The 5,380-nt window shown below is 41.1% G+C and overlaps 1 non-coding gene across 1 annotated transcript; it reads left to right on the top strand.

Moving 5' to 3' along the window:
• Positions 1-2,261: 2,261 nt before the first annotated feature.
• LOC116120812 lies at positions 2,262-2,368 on the top strand. The gene has a single exon (XR_004126606.1). It is a non-coding gene; the product is annotated as a small nucleolar RNA R71 (small nucleolar RNA).
• The last annotated feature ends 3,012 nt before the right edge of the window (positions 2,369-5,380 follow it).

Genomic DNA, 5,380 nt, shown 5'->3' with positions numbered 1-5,380 from the left:
ACCGTGATACCTCTCTTCTTCGGAACCACTTATACTGGGCTCACCCATAGACTGTCGAAAATAGGATAAATAATCCCCGCATCTAGGAGTTTCACCACCTCCTTTCTCACCACTTCCTTCATCGAAGGATTCAATCTCCGCTGTGGTTGCACCCTAGGCTTAATATCATCCTCCATGAGTATCTTTTGCATGCAAAATGATGGCAAAATTTCTCTAATGTCTGAAATAGTCCATCCAATTGCTAGTCTATGTTCCCTCAACACCCTAATCAACCGCTCTTCCTCCAATTTACTCAAACTTGAACTAATGATCACCGAGAAGGTTTCTGAGTCCCCAAGATATACATATTTGAGGTGGGAAGGTAAAGGTTTCAACTCAAGCTTTGGAGGTTCTTCATTTTTTTTCCTTTTCCTTCTCTTTTTCAAAATCAAACTCCTCAAATTCTAGATCTTGACTCTCATCAATCGGTTGAAGTGCTTCTAACAACCTAGCACATTTATTACTCGCCTACTTATCTACCTCTACTGTTTTTGATTTGGCTATACACGCTTCTAGAGGTAATTGTGGGGTGTTTTCTTCAATAGATTCTACAACCAATTTATCCACCACATCGACACTAAAACATGAATTCGATTTGGATGGAAACTTCATCGCCTCAAAGACATTGAAAGTTACTATTTCATCTTGAACTCTCAACAGTAACTTTCTTTCTTGCACATCTATTAGTGCACTCCCCGTGGCCAAGAATGGTCGGCCCAAAATAAGAGGAATTTCCTTATCCTCTTTCATATCTAGAATAACAAAATCTGTTGGAAAAATTATCTTATCCACCTTCACCAACACATCTTCCACTATCCCCCTCGGATGTTTTATGGACCTATCTGCGAGTTGCAACGACATGGTCGTTGGCTTCACTTCACCACTTCCCAATCTCCTGAAAATAGAAAAGGGCATTAAATTAATACTAGCACCTAAATCACATAAAACACGATCAAAAGTAATATCTCCTATAATGCAAGGAATAGTAAAACACCCTGGATCTTTGAGCTTTGGGGGTAACTTCTTCTAGAGAATGGCGCTGTACTCCTTCGTAAGCATCACCGTTTCCTCATCTTCTAGCTTCCTTTTGTTCGATAGGATTTTCTTAAGGAACTTCGCGTAGCTCGGCATCTACTGCAATGCATCTGCAAAAGGAATGTTAATATGCAATTTTTTAAATATTTCAATAAATTTTGAAAACTGCTTATCCTGATTCTTTTTCTTTAGTCTCTAAGGAAAAGGCACGGGTGGAATGTGATGGGCCAACTCTAGTGGTATCTCGGGGAATGGCAATTTCTCCTTCTTCTGTTGCCTTTCTTCCTTCTTCTTGTTCTCTTCCTCCAAACCGCTTGGTTTCTCATCAACTACAATCTCTTCATCAACTTCCTTTTTAGATTCTTCCTTTTCCAGCTTGTTCAACTTCTTCCAAAATTGTCCCACTCCTCAAAATTATGGCATTTGCTTGCTCACGTGGGTTAGTCACTGTGTTGCTTGGTAAGGAACCCTACGGTCTCTCATTTAGCTTCTCGGCCAATTGGCCTATCTATACCTCAAGATTCCAAATGGATGCCCCTTGATTTCTAAAATTTATCCTCGTCTCATTCATAAAACTCGTGGTCTTCTACATGAATTTTCCAAACATGTCCTCCATCTTTGTCACTCTTAGATCTCCTGGTTGATTATTCACCCCTAGTTGGTTATTTGACAATGTCCTTTGGTTCCATTAATTATTTTACTGGTTTTGATTGCCCCAAGCTAGATTTGGATGATTTCTCCACCCCGGATTGTATGTGTTGGAATACGGGTTGTTTGGTTACCTCTGATTTCCTGCCAAGTAGTTCACTTGCTCAAATGATGAAGATGACAAAGCAAATGTGTTCCCCACTTGACACTCGCTGCTCACATGGTTACCTGCACAAAAATCACAAGTTAGTTGAGGTGCTTGAATAGAATTTACCTGCATACTTCCCAACTATTTCTGAACTGCCGTGAGTTGGGCTGAGATGGCTGTGAAGGCATCAACATCATGAAGACCCGTAGATTTTATTGATATAGCTCTCTAATTTGGTCTTTGATAGTTGTTGCTTGCCAAAACCTCAAGCAACTCATAAGCCTCCTCTGGTGTCTTACTCTGCAAGGCTCATCCCAATGCTCCATCCACCATGGTTTGCACATTACCCATCAGTCCATTGTAGAATGTTTGGACTTGAAGCCAAACTGGCAACTCATGGTGTGGACATTTCCTCATCAATTCCTTGTACCTCTCCTAAGCCTCATACAATGACTCGAATTCATCTTGTAGAAATGATGTGATATCATTTCTCAGTTTTGCTGATTTTGTTGAAGGAAAGAACTTGGTCAGGAACTTCTGTGCTAGATCATTCCATGTTGTGATAGTTCCCAATAGTAGTGCCATTAACCACCCTTTAGCTCTATCCCCCAATGAGAATGGGAATAACCTCAACCTAATGGCATCATCTAACACTCCGTTAGACTTGAAGGTGTCACAAATTTCCAAAAACTTCGTAATATGCTGATTCGGATCTTCCTTCAAATCACCATTAAACCTTACCGACTGCTGGATCATGCTGGCCGATTCGTTTTTATTCCCAATGGATAAGGTGCATTTGAACCAGATGGGCGCAGTTGCTACCATTGCCTTAGGGGTATCCTGTGCCTTTCAAGTATGGCTGGAGTTTCTTTCTATTTTGTTCTTGACCTTCATACTAATGACAATGCTTTGTTGTGAAGGCATTCACAAGTAGTCTTCATCTAAGGAAGTCTGTGGTGGCGCAAGAGAAGAGGATACAAGATGTGTCCAAAGCAAACACTAGTTTGTGCCAGAGAGAGCAGCAGCCCAGAAGGCTGAGCAAGAGAGTCAACAGCATCTGAGGGACGTTGAGCGTGAGTTGGAGAGACTGAGGGGTGAGTTGGCCGAGAGGACCGTAGAGGTCGAGTCCCTCAAGGAGCAGTGCCTCTCTATTTCAGATGATGCTATTATCAAGGCCCAGGGAGAGCTCATGCTCAAGTATAAAGCCAGGAACACTTCCCACTGAAATCTGGATGAAGACATCCAGCTCATGCAGGAGATGTTGGAGGCTTGCGATGCCCTTTTTCTTGGCGTGTTTGCCTTTTATTGTACTCTGAACTTGGCTGTTTGAGGCTGTATGTTTTATACTTGCTATTCTAATTTTTTATGTTTTCTTGATGGATGAATTGAGTTGTTCATTGTTCCTTTACTTATGGATGTACTAGGGTTAAGCTCTTGTGTAGCATTTGTGATTCTAGTCCGGCCTAGTGGCTGAGACATATGGGCCTTTAGTTGGGCTAGATCAATTGTTTTGCCGACTAAGGGTATAAGAAACCCTTCGCTCGGTCTGGCCAACCGGGTGTGTAGCTTCGTGGATCAAACGGGGTCAATCCAAAGGTGTGTATTTTTGGATCGGACAGGGCCGATTCAATGGTATAAATTAGCTTCGTGGATCAGGCGGGGCCAATTTGATGGCATAAATTCATGTCATGGATCGAGTAGGGTCAATCCAAAAGTGTAAATTAGTGTCATGGATTGGGCAGGGCCGATCCGATAGTGTAAATTCATACCATGGATCGGGTAGGGTCGATCCGAAGGTGTAAATTAGCGTCGTGGATAGGGCAAGGCCGATCCAATGGCGTAAATTCGTATCGTGGATCAGGCAGGGCCAATTCGATGGTGTAAATAACAATTGGTCGATCTGAAGATGAAAATTTTCTAAATAATACTTCATTAAATTGGGCCATGAGGCCAACTATCTATGAGAAGGTGGATAGGCCCACTCTTCCTTTTAAAAATAAAAATAAAGGAAAACAGACAGAAAAAACAAGTTCACCTAAAAGTAGTAGCGTTTGAGGTGAACGGCGTCCACAGCTATTACCGATGTCTTTGCCCTTGGGGGTCTGGAGTTTGTAAGCACCCTTCCTTGCTTCTTTGATAATCTTGTAGGGACCTTCCCATGTGGGGTCGAGTTTGCCAGAGTTGATCTCCTTATGTTTTGGAAGACATTGCGGAGGACCTAGTCACCTATCTTGAAAGTTTGGATCCTTACATTACGGTTGTAGTGTTTGAAAGAATCAGCATGCATGAAGAGTGGTGGAGATGGAGAATGAAAGCATGAAAGCATGGATTCTAAAAACCGGTTTTCAAACAAAGCTTGGAAAAGAGATTATACCTACTCCTTTGCTTTGGATTGATGAAGATCAACCTCAAAGTAATGAGACCTCCACACTTTAACACCACCTTGAGAGGTTTAGAGAGTGGTCGTGGCTTTTAAAGAGAGTTTTGGTTTTGCTTTGAGTGAACAATGTGTGTTATGAACAAAAATGCAACCTTTTGCATTTATATATACTTGGGCAATTTTGCAATTATTTATTTTTCACTTCAAAGCCCAATAAAATCTTATTTTATAAAGGGACCCCATGAATTTATTATGCTACCCTTTGAATAATCAATATTATTCAAGGGCCCATGTAAACTAAACTAGTTTACAATGACAACCCATAAAGTTACCCTTTTACCCTTTAACTATTAAAAGGTTATTTTTGTTCATCTCATTAATCTTAACACTTTAAGATTTAATCTTAACACTTTAAGATATAATAATTAAATATAATTAATTATTGCTTGACCATTTTAATCCTTAAAATGTCACAAATAGTTTTCTATGTAACTATTACCATAGAAATCCCGTTATTACCCTCGGAAGGTGCTAGCCCTCTTCGGATAATCATTTCTCTCTCTCATCCTTCTCTAACTTCTCAAGGCTATTGGTGTGACCATGTAGGTCCACCGTGGATTAGCCGTGAGCCGGTTCTGGATGAATCCGGAAACCTGTCCGGAGGCCCAACGACTATGGTAAACATCTAGCAATGTGCCATAGTCCCTAAACCACGATGAAGAAATACTTCATCGAACCCATTTCAGATCATACGTACCATGCAGGTAAAGTCCCTCCATTGAGATATCCTAATCGAGTATGGATTCATGGAACGTCAAAATCCTAAACTCGATCTTCTACCGAATTGTCGATCAATATGTCCGGAACTTGTCATCACAAACTTACTTTTGTATGACTAATAATAGACTCTGGCCAGAGATTCAGTTTTCCGACATTTATCGATGTTCGTCTAGGAACTCGAATCCGGATGGAGTCAGCGGTACTCCCGATCCTATATTTCCGAGTCAATGGATCCCCTCTTGACCATCGTTCGTTTCCGCATATGAACAACGCATGACCAAATAGGCTTTATTGTACGAAACATGATTAGTCTCGTACTTATACACCGTATGAACCATACGCATCCATAT

This window comes from Pistacia vera, unplaced genomic scaffold, assembly GCF_008641045.1.
Source record: "Pistacia vera cultivar Batoury unplaced genomic scaffold, PisVer_v2 Contig947, whole genome shotgun sequence".
Lineage (NCBI taxonomy): Eukaryota > Viridiplantae > Streptophyta > Magnoliopsida > Sapindales > Anacardiaceae > Pistacia > Pistacia vera.
The sequence above is the reverse complement of the archived record's forward strand: the minus strand, read 5'-3'. Positions and strand labels throughout refer to the sequence as shown.